We start from the raw sequence: 20,115 nt of genomic DNA, 5'->3' as shown, positions 1-20,115 counted from the left end.
CAATGTGACCTCACATGATCTTATATTTATTACTGTATGCTGAACAATTGTGCCAATGTGTTACATTCCAAGGCATTTATTTTTCATATTGGGGGTATTCCAGGAAGTTTTTTTCTAGGGCTCATGTCCTCAGTTGTGTCTAAAGGTCAATAAATAGATAAACCTCTCACTAAAAAATAATGATGTTATCACTATTAATACCTGAACATTAAAATAAATAAACAATGTTTACAACTCTCAGCCCATAGGTATGAGGACTTAGATTACATAGATCAATTTGTTGGAAAACACAAACTACTAAAATTCACTGGGTCCCTGATGATCATCATAATGGGAAGAAATTATTGATTTCAGCTTTGGATCTTCACCAAGCCATGGGTTTATTAAGGGTAGGGCCATGACATGGTATCAATCATATGTAAAAAGGAAAAAAAAATAACATAAATAGGAAATGGTTCCCTCAGAAAAAGAAGAAATTACAAGCACACTGTGGTAGTGCACAGAATATCCAAAATGTGGCCTCTGTCTACTGGGGAATCTACAGAAAGCATGAACTCACATACCTGCTGGGAGAAAGAAAAATGTTGCAACCCTCCAGCTAATTGGGCTTTATCATTTGGTATTATAGAAAAATAAACCAATGATAAAGCAAGATTTCTTGCAGGATGGAATGCTGATGATGCATTTGCAAGAATATAAAATAGATGCCCAGAGCTATTCAGTACAGAAATGTCCAGAAATGAACTTTAGAAATAGCCCAAATATCCATCATTTGATTAGTTCCAACTTTGGTCTATCTACACCATGTAAGGTTAAGGTCTTTGCATATGGGGAGTGTTTTGCAGGTTGTTTCATTGAGTAAAAAAATAAGGGGCAGACAGAATATTCAGGAGCACTCCCTTTTGGGTAAGAAAGAAATTTACATAATAACATATTATTATTCTTGCCTCCTACCAGAACAAGAAACAGTAAGAATATATACTAGAAACAAATTAAAACAGATATTCATGAGGGGCAATGGGAGGAGATAATTAGGGATGGGATAGAGGTGAGACTTTAGTGTATTTTAACATGGGTTTATATTTGAGCCAAATAAAAAATGACCATGTTCAAAACAGAATTTAATTAAAGGACAAAAATCAAGCGTGAGAGACAGTTGAGAGTCTGACCACTCAAACATGAACCATACTATTCTGTCACTAAATAATTTATTAAGCTTGCATGATTTCCGTGATCTTTTACTCCAATGTGAACAAAATTTTTACCTAAAGTAGCAACCCTGGTTGTGGTGTGACAGTTACTGGTCAGTACTTGGCAATAAAGGATGTCAGAATTCATATGCAATGTTTGCTATCAGCACAGCAAGGGACCACATGGGTTTCCTGCTTTCTTCATTAGACTGTAGTTTACAAGGGCAGGAGCCACTTCTTTTCTAGAGTGAACGGCCTGCTGAATACACAGATACTACTATTAACATACACTGAAGAATTCTTTTAACAGTTTAATGCCAAGAACACAGAGAGGACTTGACAGTTACTTCCAGGTCCAGATTTCAGAAGCTTGGCTATACACACTTGGCTATACACACTTGGCTATACACACTTGGATATACACACTTGGATATACACACTTGAGACTCAGCAATTTCTCTGCTGCCCCACCTTTGGTTCCAGGGAGAGCATGTCTTCCTCTAAGCTAAGACATAAATGTAGTCTTGAAGTACCTGGCATTTGATGCTTTCCCTTCTGGGGTGGCTTTACTCCAAGATATTCTCCAATCCCTGGAGAAATTGAAGTCCTCAAAATTGCTCCATTATCCTGACAACAGCAGCCCTTGCACTGAAGGATCCCACAGAGAGTGCATTTGAGTGTCATCTCCTCCCAGCCCTTGTGATAATCCCTTTCCCATCAACCAGACACAGAAGTGCAAAAGTGACAACCGGGGACAGAACTGGCAGGTGACAGTGTACTGTGGGATTTCACAGATTCCATAATAAATTCCTTCTTACATATCTCTATCTATATCCTGTTGGTTCTGTTCCTCTGGGGAACACTGACACAGCATTGTCAAATTAAATGAGTTAGTGAGTGGACAGCACTTGGAGCTCTTGTAGGCACCATTAGCTGCCCCTTTGATGTGATTTCACCTCCTTACCCACTCCTTCAGCTGGCAGATTGAGTTGTGTTGATATGTAGAAGGGGACCCATATGCTCTGGCTCATATAACGAAATCATTTCCTGGAGAGTGGACAATCTTGGAGGGTGAGTAGACCTGCATTTGCTAACAGATGTAACTGCCGTAGCCCAGGAAGACCCCAACAAAGGGGTAAACAGGACCTTCAAGGCTTTTGATTTTGCAGAGGCTGACCCAGAAGAAGTAGCCTACACTGTCCTGTGGAACAGGATCAAACTCAGACTCAGGTTCAAGTTCTGATTAACTATGAACACTTACGCTAGTTTCTTCATCTCCATGACTGGAAGAATATATGCCTTCAATAAATGTTAGCCCCTCTTCTTTAGAAACAATTATTAAGATTTCCCCTGGGAAGAGTTCCACGTGTCTTCTCCCTAAAATCATGTGTATTCTAAATCCTGTATGCCATTCCATCGTACTTTTTATCAGCAAAATATCACCCAAGGAGATTACAGAATTCAATACAGTCTCATGGTTTTCTGGTTCCTGCCCAAGAAATGGCACAGGGAGGCCTTAGGAAATTCGTGCAATGAAGCTGAAACATTTTATTGAAAACAATTTTTTCGAGACCAGTGGTATTGTAGCAAATGACCTCCTAGGCATGTTCTTGGTGAACACTGGGGCCAGGGATGGGGTGGGCAGTGACGACTGGGGCTAAGAGGCAGTGCCCCTGGTGCAAGCAGGGACAGGGCCTGGGGGATGTCATGGAGGGCGCTGGTTTGGGCACAGAGGACCCCAGATTCCAAAGTGGATTCTTGCCACTTCCTAGCTGTGTGACTTGGAGCCCATTGCTTAACCTTGCGAGGCCAACTTTTCCTCTTGGAATAGGGAGGACCGTAATACCCTCTTAGGGCAGTTGTGAGGACCCAAGGGGAGTCATTAAAGTTCTCAGCTGCTATGATCACTACTTTCTCTGTGGTCCAACCGTGGGCTGAGGCGCCCGGGTCCAAGGCCCATAGAGGCTCATGCTCACAAACTCCCGCCGGCCAGGTGAGACCCAGGCGGCTGCCTAGTCCCCGGGTCTTCATCCGTCAGGGTCAAGGGGGTGGGCAGAGTGGATTTAGGGGCAGGAATAATGACAGAAGTTCGGGAGCCCGCCAAGCTGGTTGGAGACCTTGTGGGCGCGCACTGCAGTGAGGGCGAGGGAGTGAGATAGGAGCAAGTCTGGTGAGGTCTCATGGAGGGGGTGGTAGCGGCGGTGGCAGAGGCAGCGTGGTGGTGAGCGGCGGGCTGCGGTGTTGGTCTTTCGGGGCTGCGGAGGGTGAGAGGGGCAGAAACCGAGGCCCTGGGCGAGGGGAGAGGGGCGGGCAGGTGGCCCACGTCTTCGGAGGCGGTGCAGCACGCCCCGCGGCTGCAATGGCACCACCAGATTCACGCTATCTCGGGAGGTGCGCCCAGCAGGGCGACCAGGGCTGCGAGCCAGTCCCCTGGCCAGTCAGACCTCGCACTCGGGAGTGACCCCAGTTCCCCCCTCAGTTTCCCAGGGTGGAGGGGTTGCGCGGCTGGCCATGGCAGCTCCACTTTGCTCTGTGCCAGGCACTTAACTTGTGCGCTTCCATGCCCGGACTGCACAGAGAGGTGCAGCGCCCTGCCCAAAGTCACACTGCTGGGACATGGTGGGATGGGCTTCCAACACCTGCGCAGGCCTGCACCCTTCCTTTCCTCCAGTCCTTCTCCCAGCAGTGCTCACAGCTGGTTCCCTGGGGTCCTGGTGGGGCTGCCAGGGTGTGTCTGGGACCCACTCTGAAATTGGATGCAGCATGGTATGTGAGTTCATCGGGGCAGGCTTTCTCCACGCCTTTTGTCTGATTCCCAGAAGATCTTCCACCCCTAAACTATCTATTGGCTCTGTGTGAGAGGGCAGAGGTGGGCTTAGAGTGATCTTTGTAAGCCAGGGGTGGGGTCAGTAGCCCAACAAAATTGGAATACTGGAGCCAAAGCCTTGCTTCAGGCAAAGGTAAATTTGATTCTCCTTGAAGCACCGATTCCAATCTGGAACAGTTGGTTGTCAACCCCAGAACCAAGGCTCTTCTCCTTGGTGTTGAACATTTATCAAGCCCACTTCGCTACTGAGCAGTGAGGTTCTTGAACAACAGAATCTCCCTACACACATAAGTGAAAGTGGTTTGATACTTTCACTTACATGTAGAAGAAAAATAAAGGGAGACAATATATGACATGCGTTGCTGTCTCACTTATAACCAGAACTTTCAGCTGTGGTGGAAGAGAGCATGTATTTGAGTGCTTGCACCTGCTGCTAATGAAGAAGTTTGAGTTGGTTAAAAAAAAAGTATTAGGATCTAGTTCAAATAAGAAAATGAAACAGGGAGATGAAGATGAAAACTAGGGAGAAAACACTTATTGTTGGGACAACCTTATTTATGCTAATAAAAAGGAAAGGCTAGATTGAAGCAAGGATGACATGCCAAGGTCAATTACTGGCTGCCTCACTCTACCCACAGGTCATACTATGACCCTTGCATGGATCCCTTATTTTCCCCACAATGTCAGAGCACATTCTTTGTGTCTTGTGCTTTGAGGTACTGCTACTTGAAGGGATAGTAATGAACTCCTTCAGTTGCTATTAATAACAAGTAAAATATTAATAAGATTGAAATTTTTGGATTCATTAGGGTGAGATTTATGTGCCATTTTATACTGTTAGCATATATACTAGTCTATGTATACTCACTATAAATTTAAATTTATGTTGAGTTAATGTGTAGTGTGAAGAAATGAGCACTAATTTTCAGACAATTTCCTTATTCTGAAGGATCCCTTACTACTTTGTCTTACATAATTAGAGGCAAGAGGTGAGGGTTGGGGTTTCCTATAAAAACTTTTAAATATTGTATCTTAAAGAAATGCTCATTTAAAGTGGGCTCAATTAAACCATTTTAAGATCAAAATTCTTTTGACCAGGATGAATCTTGATGATACAGATCCATCCCATCCAAGTAGTTGGATGGCAGACCCAGTGTGAATTTTGTAGGCCCAGAATATCTCAGTTTGGACCAGTCACCCCTGGGGGATGCTGGTGGCTGAGGCCAGGGACAGCACAGTGGTAGAGTGTACACATCCAGGTGCTGTTCCAAGCAGGTACTTGTGCATGCCTGCACTTTCTCCTTGAGCTTCAAGAGAGTGAACCTCTGGGGTGGTGGGTGGAGGGCTGCCAAGGCTGTTCCTGAGGCCAGGGTCCCCAGCTTATCCCCTGACAGGGTGAACTCATCTCTCTGATCTTTACCTTCTACACCTATGCAATCTTTCTAAGGGCTGCTGCCCAGGTTGGGGCAGGTGTACAGTGTGGCAGAGCTGGTGACCTGACCTCCCTCCTCTCTGCACCCTAAGAATCACATGTCTGTACCTGCACCCTCCACATCCTGGAAGAGCTGGCCCTTCAGTGCAGACCTTGAGAGAGGGGCAGGGGCTGCAGCAGGGAAGTCTGCATGTAGTGGGTACCTCCAGCTGGTGAGGTACCACTGCTGTAGCCACTGCTTCTGCAGTTTTTTGGTGCAGGACCAGCAGAAGAGGGTGGTGGGTGGGTGGGTGTGCCCTGGGATTCACGGGTTAGGCCAGAGCCAAGGCCTGCCATCTTCAGCTTGAACTGCAATGGTTGTGACCCTTTCCCTAGTTGGATGCCACCTGGTTAAGGAGAGGAGTGGGCCTCCATAGATGGCACTGTCCCTCAGTTATTGGGAACCCTGACCCCAGCCTGTTAGTCCTAGGCTGCCCAGCACAGGGTGACCTCTTCAGGAGACACTGCTCAGCCAGAGGTGATCATGGCCACTGGTACCTCTCTAATGATGTAAAGCTGTCCCTAACTCTCATCTGTGCTGAGGGCTACCTGTGGGACAGCTGTCTTGCCCCGTCTGTCAGGGAGCAGGGTGAGATACGAAGGCACTTGGGGCAGGAAGTGGCTGGCTTGCTTTCAAAGCAGCTCTCCAGGCTTCCAGTAGGTCACTTGTGTTAGGTCAAGGTTCAGCCCTGACTGCAGGTCCACCTGAGTTCCCTGCACGCCTCCCCCAAGTTCTCAGTGATTGTGTTGGAAGCTGGCCTGGCTTGTGGCTTGAGCTGCATCCTAGCCTTCCTGGGTGATGGCAAAGACAGAGGAGGGGGGCTTCTGAATGGAAGGGGATCCAGGGCAGAGTGGGACTTGGGATGGGGCAGTGGCCATGTGTTGAGGGCTGCGATCAAGTCAAGATGGCGCCTGGTAGTTTGCCAGGAGGAGTGGTTTGTGAGGCAACACCACCAAGCCATTAAGATGGTGAGGATTCCTTATTGGCTGACTGCTGTGTCTAGATGATGTTAATTGAGTCAAGCTGTGTGTAATCAGTTAAGTATATGTACCTCTGCTGTCTGGCAGAGAAGCACCTTGGGTGCCCGCTACCTTGAATTCCCACTTCAACGTTCAGCTTACTTGTCACCTCCCTGTTATGTTGCCCAGCTGGACTGCGGCAGCCATGAGCAGACACATACTGCTGCTGGGTTTCCATTAACCAGGGAGCTTTCTGGCTGTAGAAATCTCACTTTCTCACAAAATGAAATGGAAATGGAGCTGTGGTCACATGAGAGGAGGCACAGTTTGGAGCTGCTGCCTTGGGGACTCTTTTTTTTTAAGAGAGAGAAAGAAAGAGAATCTTTTTTTGTTGATGACCCAACACAATGCCTTAATTTTCATGTGGTGCTGAGAATCTAACCCAGGTCCCGCCTGTGCTAGGCGAGTGCTCCACCGCTGAGCCAGAGGGGACTCTTGCTTCTCCTTTCAGACCTGTGGGGGAAGGGACACTGGGCTGGAGGATTCCCCCAGCCAGAGACAAGTCTCCTGCAGGAGGCTCCAAGTTCTGTAGCCAGTGTGAAGAGACCAGGCAAGTCCCAAGGGGCACCGAGGTGGTAGTGGGTGGGGGCCTCTGTGCCTTCCAAGCAGATGGGATACTCTAGCCCCTGGCTTCCTGGTGTGTTGCCTTCCCACATAAGGGGAAGAAGCACAATGCCTGCTGGGTCTCTTTGGGTTTTGGAAACCACCTGTTACACACCTGGAAACACTGTTGCACACTGTGTACCAGGAGGCTTTCTGTAGGTAGGGAACATAGAGGGCTCTGAAGTTTCTTCAGGCTGTAGTAAAAGCAGTTCTATCATAATATGGAAAGATTGCTGCTAAGATTGAGCTTGGGAAAGGCCAGAGGGCAAACATCAAGCCACTCAATCAAGGAGTCCAGAGGATGTTGCTGGCAGGAATCCGTGGGGGTCTCCCACCACCGCTGTAACTCTCAGCTCACACTAGGCCACACTGTGACAGCAGGCCATGACCTGATAATGGAGGAAGAAGGGAAAAAAGCAAGCTTGGTTCATAGGTGTCAGCTACTAATGGACAATCACCACACTATAGACCTCCTCAGGGGAATGTGAGGCTAAGATGTATGGTAAACTCATGGGCAGTAGAGAGAAGTGTGGCCAGTTACTCAAGGCAAAAGAAAGACTGACCACAGAATTGTTTGGGATGGAGACATTAGAATAGACATAGGGGAGTTTGATGATTTCCCATTGCCTATTGTAATGGTCTCTACCAAAAAGCAGTGACCACAGGAGAGGCACTAAACAACTAGGCAAATAGCCAAAAGAGATATTAGAATGGACATAGGGGAGACTGGTTATTTTCTATCACCTATTGCAATGCTCTCCACCAAAAAGCAGTGACCACAGGACAGGTACTACACAACTAGAAAAATAGACAAAATTACTTGACCTGCTTATGGCACCCATTCAACTACCATATTTCTCCAGAATGCAGGTAAGCTCTAAGTCAGCTGCCTGAACATGGTGACATGTCCTCATCAGGTAGATGTCATGTGTCTAGGAACCAAGGGTAGGAAGCAGTTTGGCCTCAGTAACTATCACTCACTCAGGCTTCTCCTCCTCACACATCTGGATTCTGTGGTATTAGACACCTTCATTTGCAAAGCAATAGTGCTTCTTCAGTGGATGCAGCCAGGGAGCCACTGAGCAACAAGCTAATGGCACTGTAGGAGTCTCACTTCAAGAGACCAGCTGGCAAGACAAGGAGCCATTCTGGTAGATGTCACTGAAAAAATCAAGAGAGAAGTAGATAGGAATTTGCTTATAATCAGGGTCAGAGAAGAATGTATTTTGCATCCTGATTATGCCCCTGAGTCTCCTTGTTACACCACTATATAATTTTGACAGTAAAATGTCGAGTACAAAATCTATCACCTAAGAAAAACTTGGTACCAGGGGCTCAGACTTCTCAAAGATGAGGGTGTAGGCCATGCCACTCAGCAAGCTGCTGAGACGGGGAGAGGTGGTAGGTATAGGCAGAGTGAGGGCATCAGTTGCTTCTTGTTTTGTTTTGTTTTGAGAGAGAGAGAGAATGAATTTTTTTCTTAATATTTATTATTTTTTAGTTCTCGGCGGACACAACATCTTTGTTTGTAAGTGGTGCTGAGGATGGAACCCGGGCCGCACGCATGCCAGGTGAGTGCACTACCGCTTGAGCCACATCCCCATCACCCCCCTTTTTTTTAAGAGACAGAGAGAGAGAGAGAGAGAGAGAGAGAGAGAGAGAGAGAGAGATCAGTTGCTTCTTTAAGAGCATCTGAAGTTCTAAGTTCTCCATCAAAAGGGACTCTCCAAATTCTCAGAAGAGCAGCTCCCAGAATTTATGGAAAAGAGGGTCTGAGTGATAAGCTTGGCACACTGTAGTGGACACTGTGATATGACACAGAGTCCCCTCGAGGACGTGAGGATTTATTTTATTAGCCACTGAGGATGTTTCCGGCAGGAACTTGAGCTGTCACATCTCTTCAGGAAATGACCTTGCTGAAGAGTCTCACCCCTCCAGGGACAGCCATATGGGATGGATGCTTCAGTGACCACCTCAGCTTTGAGTCCTGTAAGGCTGACTGAAGACTTGATGGACACTGCACCTGTCATAGGTCTGTTTGATGAAGCTGTTGCTTCAGCGTCCATTTTTAGGTCTGAAATACATTGTTTTAAACCAAGTTGTACCTCATCCCCTTTAACTTCATTAACACCTGTGTGGTAATTGATGTTTTATCCTGATTGCTACTCATTCTACAGCCTACCATGTCCCACCGCTGCTGACAAAGTTGGAACACGACAGTCCCCAACAGAATCATATAAACTAGCTCTCCCATACAACAGTCCGTGGGAGGTCTTTTAACACCTAATTCTCAGTCCCCATCAGGAAAGCCGAAGTAAAAACCCCCAATAAAGGCAGATTCCCACATCCTCCCCACCTCTCCCTGTCTCCTTCCTCCCTTCACTCAAACAGTTGAGAGCCAGAAACCTCCAGCTTCCTTCAGCCTCCCATCAGCACCCCTGAGCTCTCGGGGACTGGTTAGTAAGGAATCTCTCCTGTTTTATGCATTTTTATGTTTTATTTACTCATGAGTCTCCCCTGAAAAACACTTAGGCCCTCTTAGAGAGGGGATATATATACTGGTAGGAGTGGATACATCAGACGGAAACCCAACAGCATGTGCCAAGTTTCTTCAGTGGATGCAGCCAGGGAACCACTGAGTCACGAGCTAATGACACTGTGGGAGCCTCACTTCCTGAGAAATAGGAACCTGAGAAATAGGAGTACCTGTTCATAGGTCAGATATTTGGACATCAGGTAGGACAGGGTTAAAGCTTATGGCCACTCAAAAGGCAGAGATCTCAAAAGCAAGTTAGAAAGAAACTAATGATAGAAACCAAAACAGTACCAAAGTCTAATTCCTCCCTCTTTCCAAACATTTGTTCTTCTCTTTTCATTACGGTTTGTAGATGACTTATCCCCAAAAGCTCCTGCACTAATGCAGGACTCTTCAGAGATGAAATGATTAGATCATTATGTCTGTGACCACCTCAGTCCGCCTAATTTGAATGCACTGAGTGGAAACTGTAGGCAGGTGGGGAATGGCCAGAGGAGGTGGACCACCAGGTTTGTGTTCTAGAAGGGTTCATCTACCCTGCAAACCCCTTCTCCCTTTCCTCTTTCTTCTCACTCTCTGTTTCCTGGGTCTGCCTGAACTGAGAGGCCTCCTCGGCAGGGCCCTTCTGTGATGATGTTCTGCCTCACCTTGGGCTCAGATGCATCTGTGGCCTGAGACCTCTGAAACAGTGAGCCTAAAATAACCTTTTCCTCTAAGTTGTTCTTGCAGGTATTTTGGTCACAGTGACATACAAGTTGACTGATACACTTTTTCAAAAGCAGTTTCTAATAAAATTCCCAACACTAACATGTTAGGGTGTGCTTCTCAGGGAACAGAACATGTGACCATCCCACTAATACCTGATGGCCCCAGTCCTCTGTGTGTACTCTCTCCATATGTCTCCTCTGAATAACCTAATCCCAAGTATGAGGACATGGGTTTCACACACGTCACGTGCCCATTCTTTCACAGAACCATTTCTACTACCCCTTCCTCCTGGCAGCCCACTCCAGCTTATATGTTAAATATTCTAATTTGTTTCTGTCTTGTCCCTTTATGCTTTGACTACTGATAGTATTAGAAGACTAAAAGGGAATTATATGATGACCATTATTAAAGCCTCTCCTACACGTCCATAGGACACACAGATTGTTCCCTGACTTCTCCAAAGATGCTCTTTGACAAACCTCCAGGGCAGAAATAAGAAAGCCAACCTGAGGTCCACCATGTCTTCCTCATTGATCTCTAATATTCAGCTAGTGAAGAGTCATCAGATCTGTGGACACGGACACTCCCAGGTCTGCTCAGTTTGCATTCTCTGAATAGTTCAAAACTCTTTGCCAGTCGTATTAGAGACTGTGCTGGCAGAGTGTTGGAGGGTATGTTTACCTTTTTATTTTTTTCATTTCTTCTCTCTTGATGGTCATGGAATAATTGAAAATTGCCTGCTAAAATAATAGAGAAATAAGAAGGCCTCAGCAGTACTGAGGTCAAAAATAAATATTTGGAGATGACATTGAAAAAGAAAAGGAGAGTACAGTTAAAAGGTTAGTAAGAAAAAAAAATCACTGCATAAAGCTTCCACTTCCATTTTTTAAAAGGTAGTGTTTCTATGTGACAGTGTTGCAAGGAAACAGGACAAATGTGAGATGCCTCAAGTATATATAAAATAAGAATAAAAAGAGTGTGTCTAAGTATAGCATGCATATTGGTTGTGTGAAGAATGTGAGTTAGGTAAAGATAAACAGCCATGCATTTACACCATCACTTTTGCCTATGTCACTTTTAAGCCATTTCTGCTAGTGCTAATAGGGACCAGAGAAAATGTGTGCTTAGAGACAAGAGTTGTGAAGTATCTAAGCATCTCATTATTTCAGTTACATGAAAATAACAATCAATATGTAGGATAGTGACTGAAATTCTGAATTATGGTATTTGGGGACCACTTAATAAAATCACTGAAGCACAACTTGAGACACTGGAGTAAAGATTTAAAAAATTGCATCATAAAGCTTTTTATTTATTTATTTTTTTGAATTTGCAACTCCAACCTTAAAAGGAAAATGATTGCTATTTCTTTGAATGTGAATCCTCAACCAGTAACTAAGAAAATTCTGTGTAATTAAGGGGAGATTATGTGAATCTGTGGAGTTGTGTCTGCACAAGAGGGCTGAAACAGGCTACGTGCTGGCTTGGATCAACTGGCTCAGTCCTACATCACCCTCTCCTGACTATCCCTTCCCATTTCTGGCAGCTTTCTAACTTCTTTCACAGCTCTTCACCTACTCACTCTCTACATATTTAAGGTCACCTCTTGATGTATAGGTTCTCACTGGGTCATCTCATCCCATTCTCAAAGGTCTGATGACAACATGCCCAAATCTGTACCTCTGTTCTGACCTCTCTTCTGAAGCATACAATTCAGATATTCAACTGCCTACTGAGCACATCTAATGGAAAGGCCCATGTGCAATTCAAGTTAAACATGAACAAAACCAAACTGATTTCTGATCTCCTTTTCAACCCACCTCCAAACTGGCTATCATTCACACAGGCCTACCTCAGTGAGTGACATTGAACAACCCACTTGTAGCTGCACCATTTTCCCTCCAGCCTTTCTGTTCTCGGTATAAAAGCTAAGCCTTTTTTCCTAGCAACTGTTTCCAGCTCTCCTTGGGCCATGGAAGCCTTTCTAACAGTTTAATTTCTTTGCAAATCTTTTTTTATTTTTTGGTCAGTCTGAATCATCTGATATACAAACCCCCTGCAATAACATCCTTGATGTTTTTACATTACCATAAATAAAGGCCACAACACAAGATATGAATTTTAATACCCTTTATTAATATGCCTAATTGTTTTCTGAAAACCCTCTGACATAATCTGCTGGGTCCCTGCAAGCATCCCTGGGCTTCTTGGCTTGTAATCAGTTTTCTCACTGCCCACAGTATTTCTGTGCTTATTCTGCCTTTAAACCCCATAAATTACAGTTTAAACCTCAAGTTTCCACCTCTATAGTGTCATGCTAAGGTACATACTCAATTATCTGCACCTTCTGTGGCATACGTAATGTCATACTATATTGTACCCATTTGTTTTATAGAACCTTTAACATTACAATAATTTATATGTATCTCTTTCTAACTCATTTATCAGAAATGCTAGACCATGTCAAATTCATATTTGCATCTTTTATGTTCAGCCTATTTTCCTGCTTATATGACATGTTTTTTGTGTGCATTGAATACCTAAATTTACTTTTTTTTACAGATGTTGATGAATCTTCATTTTGTTCATTTATTTATATGTGGTGCTGATAATTTAACCCAGTGACTCACATATGCTAGGTTACTTTTTAACATTGAAATAATAAAGACATTTTGAAACTAATATTTTGGTTGACATCATATTGCTCCTCTAAAATACTCCCCTGCTATTTTTAAATTTCAAGATCTATTCTGAATACCTTTCATATCAGACTCTTGCTCTGCAAACTTTTGGATGTCCCAGCCAATTTCAATTTTTCATTATCAGCCAGTTCATTTACCTTCTCTTTCTATGCTGTCTTCAGTATCCTTGGTCCCTCAACTGCTCTGCTAGAACATATTAAGTTCCCATCCCTCATGACATGATGCTTCCAAACCTATTCCAAATGCAGTTTACTATTTGTGATGCTAAACTAAGGAAAAGAAACTTTAATTCCTTCATAATTACATTCATTACATAAACACATTCTTTGATAAATACACATCTTGAGTTAATTGTTTTTTGAAACTTTAAAAGCCTGAAAAAATTGTATTTTATAATTTGTAAAATGAAATTTGTTTTGACATAGTATTTCACTCCTGATTGTAAGCTTATTCTAAAACTTTATATCCCTTGATATAAATTACATCATTTTCAGTGTTGATGTGTACATTCATATTCAATGTCTTTGATTTCACATAATTAAAGGAACTTTTCTTTGTTTGCTATCATATTTTTCCTGTAATGAAACTGGCTTATTTCATAGACCTCTTTCAAGTTTGGCATTACTCAATTTCATGTAATTCATATCAGTCACAATTATGAAAATTAAAATTTAAATATCTAGCAGAAATAATGTGGTATTCCAAATAAGAATTAAATTATTAAATTATAAAGAGTTTAAGGATAAAGTACTTCATAATGTTCTATTTTGTGTTTAGTGATGAGCATGCAAGTATATTGTTATTTATTAAACTATTTTGTATATGCCTTTTAATAATACATCTCTCTAAATACATTTATCTAGAAACACCACCTGAATTTTGTACAAATGTTTAACAGCTTATGAAAAAAAATATTTCAAAATGCATAAGATCCCATTTGATCATAAGAATATTAAAATAATGCACAACTCAAAACTATAGCCATTCTTGTATGAATAGGAATATGACAAATTAATAGCATTAAGATTATCAAGCTATAAAGTCTTATATTGCAGTATTATTCAAATGTAAATAAATATAAAACATTAATTTGTATAAAATATGCAAGCATTTCTAACTAGAACCAATGAATGTCTTGAACTCATTGCCTCATTTTAAATCATTATACAATCATGTATGAATATATGCAAAATTTGAGTTTTTAAATTACCTTTTAATGGAAAGAGTAGCTATAACATCCTCATATTTATTTTTTATTTATTTTTTGTTCTTCAATCTGTTTATGTCTAAAGGAGAGCAGAATGCATTTGAAAAAAATTCTACCTCAGGGAAGGCAGTTTCAACTTTGTAAGAACATCAGAAAAGGTTAATGTGGTACTGTGTGGTCAATTAAATCAAAACCCCCAATATTCCACTTCTTAATTAAAGGAATGTTCTAAATAGGACATTCATCTTATCTTCTCTTCAGCAATACCCAATGGGCCTGGTTTGTCAGCCTAATGGTTAGATAATAGATCTCTATGATCCTGCTCTCTGGGTGCCTTCATGGTCAAGGAAAATTCATTTTTCTCCTGAAACCAGTGTACTTACTTTGAAATCAAATGTCTGTACATCCCACTAACTCACAGAGAAGTGGAACACATTGAGAGGGCAGGTGGACACTCATAAATGCATCTACTGAAAACTAGCTGGAAACTTCTTGAAGGCACAGTTGTGTGATTCATCTCTGGCACTTCATCAATAGATATAACTATTAAAATATTTATTTTAACTCAACCAATTGATGATAGAGCTAACTGGTTTGCTCCAGCATACAAATACACACACACACACACACACACACACACACACACACACACACACACCATCTTATTTTAGACTCCTAACGTTTAGGTTGCATACAGGTGATGACATGCCTTGGTTTATTCCTGTCGTGATGCTATTATAGTTTGGGTCTGGAATATCCCCCAAAGGCTCAGGTATCAAAATCTTGGTCCCCAGTGCAGAAATGTTCAGAGATGAGACATTTGGGAAGTGATTGGATAACAAGAGTCTAACTTCATCGTCTCCATTGATGGAATCATAACTCAATGGATTGTTGGGAGGTGGTGGAAACTGTAGGAGATGGAAACTAGTTGAGAGACCAGATCTTTGGAATTGTGCCCTGTCCCAGGATCTCTTTAAAATAAACCTTTCATCCTTTATGTTGATTTTCCCAGGTATTTTGTCACAGTGATAAAAAGCTGACTAATAAATATGCCACAATTATTTTTAGAGGTGGCCTTATTTAAAGAGTGTGATAAGAAGAAGAATAAGCCCCAAAATGCCTAATTCCTAGACATATATTCCCTGAACACATTATGTTAAATGGAAAGGGAATTTTGCAGATATGATTCAGAATATGGATCTTGAGATGTCAGAGTATCCTGGATTAACTTGGACCCAGTGTAGTTCCATGAGTCCTTAAAAGCAGAGAGTTGTTCCTATGAAGGTCAGGGGGATATGACAAGATGGAAAGGGGGAAACATTTCAAGCACAGTATGGTCAACTTCTGTTGGCCGGTTTTCAAGATGGAGGACAAGGACCAAGGTCAAAGAATGTATGTAGCTGGGAACAGCCTTCTGCTCACAGCCACAGAGGACTAAATCCTACCAATAACGCAAATGAGCAAGGAAATGAATCCTCCCTTAGGACCTCCAAACAGGAAAACACACCCTTACAGCATGTTGGATTTTAGCCTGGTGAAATTTTACAAAATCACAAAACTATGAAGTAATAAATTCATTTCAGATGTCAAATTGGTGGTGATTTATTCTAGCAGCAGGAGAAAACTGATACAGATATTTTAATATGGTCACTCCAGTTGGGAAGCTACATCAGGGCCAGAGAACAGGATACCTGCAGAGGGGAAGCCAAGATCATAAAGTCCCTTCAATTTAAGAGTCAGAAGAATGCAGAGTGTACAGAAAGGCAGCCTCTCCTCCTCTTTAGCATCTTTCTTGATTCCCTTAAGGTCTTGGAGAATGGGAGCATATGGTGTTGGATGGCTTTCTCGCTTTCTGGCCATCTTTACATTGTCCTCAAAGTATTCCTCATCTCCATCCAAGACATAATTGAACCACAGTTCTCCAGAGTGGTTCCCGGACCCCAGTGTCTAGGAGGAATCTCCCCCAGGCTTCATCAAAAATTCTAGGGGTGGAACCCCAAACTCCACACTGTTACATAAATCCTACAGGTGATCTAGATGTCTGCTAATGTTTGAGAAATAGTGACCTCACACAGCCTCTCTGGTCACTTTCTAAATTTTCTTCTTAGCTTCTCTAAAGTTTTCTTTAATTCCTGAGATGCCTCCAGGAATTAAACAGAGGGTGTTCTTACTAGGTTGCTGCCCCTAAACCTAATTTATTTTAGGGTATTGTGTATGAATGAGTTCTCACTATATTCAATAAGGTTCTTAATATGTCAAGTGCCCAATCAATGGAAAATAATTAAAATTGATGATACAGTAAGAACATGTTTAATGAGTGGGAGTTCAAAAGAGGAGAAAAAGAATTCAATCTATTTGGTTTCAAATCTATTTTGTTTGCTGTCTACTTTTGAGCAAATTCATTTGCTTGCTAGCAGCAAAATATTATCATGAAATATATTTTGAAAACATGGATTCTTAGGCCTTTTCCCTGCATATTTACATAGTTATATCCAACACTTATTTATTTTCCTAAGAGAGGTCCTTTCTCACTTTCGTCTAGAACTTCAGTAGTGTCCCAGGAAGCTAGGAGCATGCTTTTGAAATTAATCATCTAATCATCTAAATAATTGAAGGCTAATAACAGAATTAGGAAATTTAGCAATTGAAACTAATTTTTAGAAAATATAGCTTGCTATCTTTTTTGAGATTAGTTCTGTCAGACAAATGTTAATGGGTAAAAAAATCACTCACTGTACATAATTAAAATATTTGGGAGAGAATGGCTGCAAATAGGACCTATAAAATGTTAGATTTTAAATGCAGCTGAATCCTGTGGCTTTCTTGTTTGTTGAATGTTCTTTAGATTGAGATATTATTTATACAATGCTGTTTTAAAGCATTAATTCACGGTGGGATATATTTGATTATCTTAATTCTTATGGCTAATCAATGTTCCTTGTTATTCTAGAAAAAGTAGATGAAACTTAAAAGAATGACAATTACAAGCAAATAAAAATTATAGGAAAGTGTTTTGCACTGAAATCCACTTCAAAGCTCCTACCCCTTGAAAAATGAAAGGAATGGGAGTTCTTAGTGTATATTTGTGGAAGTAGTTAATTTGGACTTCTCATGTACTCATGAGAAATTCTAAAGTAAGAACTGAGGTAACACTTTGTGCTACCTAAAATCATACTTAAGATAGTGAGGGGAAACTACAACTTGTTGTTGACTTTTGTTTTACTCATGTCTGAAAGTTTTCTGTATATTCAGTCATTTTATAATAGCATTAGTCATTGAACTATCTCAGTTATTTCTTGTTTTACCCTGTAGTTCATAGATTTGTCTAAAAAAGTACATAGATGTGTATATGAAAAAATGTCATTCACTGCTGGAAAGTATTCTATAAAGACTTTCTGCTGCTTCTCACTAGTGAAGAGAAACCAGTTTGCTGTTTAATTCTCTAAGATGCTAGATAGGCATTACCTGAGGAGGAGTGATGTCGAGTGGAAATGCTGAAGGACAAATAAACAGAATGTCTCTTTTGACTCAGTTTCCACACATGGAAAAATAAGAGATTTGCTCTTGGACTGTGTTGAAGAGCATTCCATCTTTTCGGCCTATGCCTCTACTTCTTTGACCACATTAATTAAAGATGTTCCTACTATGTTCCCTGACACCTAGATTCTTCAGAGCTCTTCTCCCTCATACCACACTCTCAGAATGTTTGTGATCCTGTCTACCAGTTTGACCCTACGCCTCTTAGGGGACTCTTGAGTGACCTTAAGCCATAAATGGATAACAGTGCTGCTGACTCCCATATAGAACATCAAAAAAGTCTTTTTTATTTTTATCTCTAGAAGCTTCTTTTGAGAATATTTTCAGAAAAAAAAACACTATGGCTTCCTTGGGAGTTGGTATTATAGATGAGAAAATTTTTAGAATATAAAAATTGCAGAAGATACATTGTATAGAAACAGGATGGAAGAGAAAATTTTGAGGGAACAGTTCTGCTGCATTTCAACTTGAGTTCTGAATGCATTTTATATGGGACTTGTTACATTTGCTGCTTACAGAACCAAGTATGTTTCTCTAAAGCCAAAAGATACATCATGATAGATTTTCCTTTTAAAAAAAAAACAGATGTTGGCAAAACTTAGAAATATTTACTTCTCTTTTTACACATTCTCAAAGCTATGAGCAAAAGAAACTTGAATTCAAGTAAATCTGTGCCATACTTTCCTTAGAAACAAAAATCCACTTTGGGGGTACATGCAGAGCTTGGCTTCTGCGGCCCTGTGTTCTGGGGAGAAAATTGAGCCAGAAACCTAACTCGAGGGGCAGCCCTATCCCTCTAGCCGAGTTCCTGTCGCTTTCCCCCCTCCAGGCACTACCTTTCTCGTGGGGCTCAGTGCGTTCAAGCGCCCAGTGGTCTGAGCTGCCAGTGGGATGGTCGCCGAGGCCCAAGCGCTCAGGGTGAAGGAAACTGGGGCACCTTGAAGGACCCTTCACCCCCACCACCACCTCCTCCAAGCAAAAAGCCTGGAGTGTTTAGCAGGCTGGTCAAGTTGGGACGTGTTCCCAGACTGAGACTGTCGTTGGAGGAGCTAAGTCCTGACTATCTACAGCTGAGGCCATTTAAACCACTCCTTTTCCTGACTGAAGATAGACACCATGGTCACAGATATGTGGCACATTTTATGTACTGATCAGGCCATTGTGGAATACCAGCATATCTGTTTCTACTGATGGTGCTGTAAGCACCTTGCAGATTCCAGGAACAAGAGACCCTGGTTTGACCAAAGCCATTGCTTTTGAAGTTGTTAAAGTCTGTTGGTGCACACACACACACAAAAAAAAAACCCACTTACACTATGAAAGAGAACCATCAGATGCCAGCACATTAGTGAGTGCGAACAGGTGTCACCTTGAAGGTGGGAGTGATCAGAAGGGCCTTATGCTAGAACTACAGGAAGAGAAGCCTTCATCTTCCTGTTTGGTTTCTAGACCATCTACCTCATCTAAAAGGAGAGCAATTAGTGAGACAGAAGAAAATTCAGATGAATTATCTGGTGAGTGACAAAAGCGCCACAAATCTGATAGTATTTCCCGTTCCTTTGATGAAAGCCTGGCTCTGTGTGTCATAAGGGAAATATGTTGTGAAGGAAGCAGCAGCAGTGACTCCATCAAATCTGAATATTGAAGATGGTGTGAGTGAACATTCCCATGATGGGTTGGATCAGGACTCAGTTTCAGATCAATTTAGTGTATAATTTGAAATTGAATCTCTTGATTCAGAGGATTATAGCCTTAGTGAAGAAGGCAAGAACTCTCAGATGAAGATGATAAGGTGTACTGAGTTACTGTGTATCAGGCAGGGAAAAGTGATACAGATTCATTTGAAGAAGATCCTGAAATGTCCTTAGCTGACTATTGGAAGTGTACTTCAAGCAATGAAATGAATCCTCCCTTTCCACCACAATGCAATAGATGTTGGACCCTTCGTGAGAACTGGCTTCCTGAAGATAAAGGGAAAGATAAAGGGGAAATTTCTGAGAAAGCCAAACTAGAAAGCTCAACACAGGCAGAAGAGGGCATGGATGTGCTGGAGTAAAAAACAAATAAAATAGAAAATAAAAAAAACTACAGCAAATGATTCCAAAGAATCATGTATTGAGGAAAATGATAAGATCACACAAGCCTCCCAGTCACAAGAAAGTGAGGACTATTCTCAGCCATCAACATCAAATAGCATTAGTTATCACAGTCAAGAAGATGGCAAAGAGTTTGAGAAGGAAGGAACACAAGACAAAGAAGAGGGTGTGGAAACTAGTTTCCTCCTTAATGTCATCGAACCTTGTGTGATTTGCCA

The 20,115-nt window shown here is 42.0% G+C and overlaps 1 pseudogene across 1 annotated transcript; it reads left to right on the top strand.

Annotated features, from left to right (window-relative positions):
• The first annotated feature begins 3,750 nt into the window (after positions 1-3,750).
• LOC308640443 (E3 ubiquitin-protein ligase Mdm2-like) lies at positions 3,751-19,857 on the top strand (annotated as a pseudogene). Its single transcript has 3 exons — positions 3,751-3,956; positions 18,631-18,810; positions 18,957-19,857. The product of its transcript is annotated as an E3 ubiquitin-protein ligase Mdm2-like (transcript).
• Positions 19,858-20,115: the final 258 nt, after the last annotated feature.

The sequence above is a fragment of the Spermophilus citellus genome (assembly GCF_964194105.1).
Source record: "Spermophilus citellus genome assembly, contig: SCAFFOLD_58, whole genome shotgun sequence".
Lineage (NCBI taxonomy): Eukaryota > Metazoa > Chordata > Mammalia > Rodentia > Sciuridae > Spermophilus > Spermophilus citellus.
This window is presented reverse-complemented; position numbering and strand designations above follow the sequence as displayed.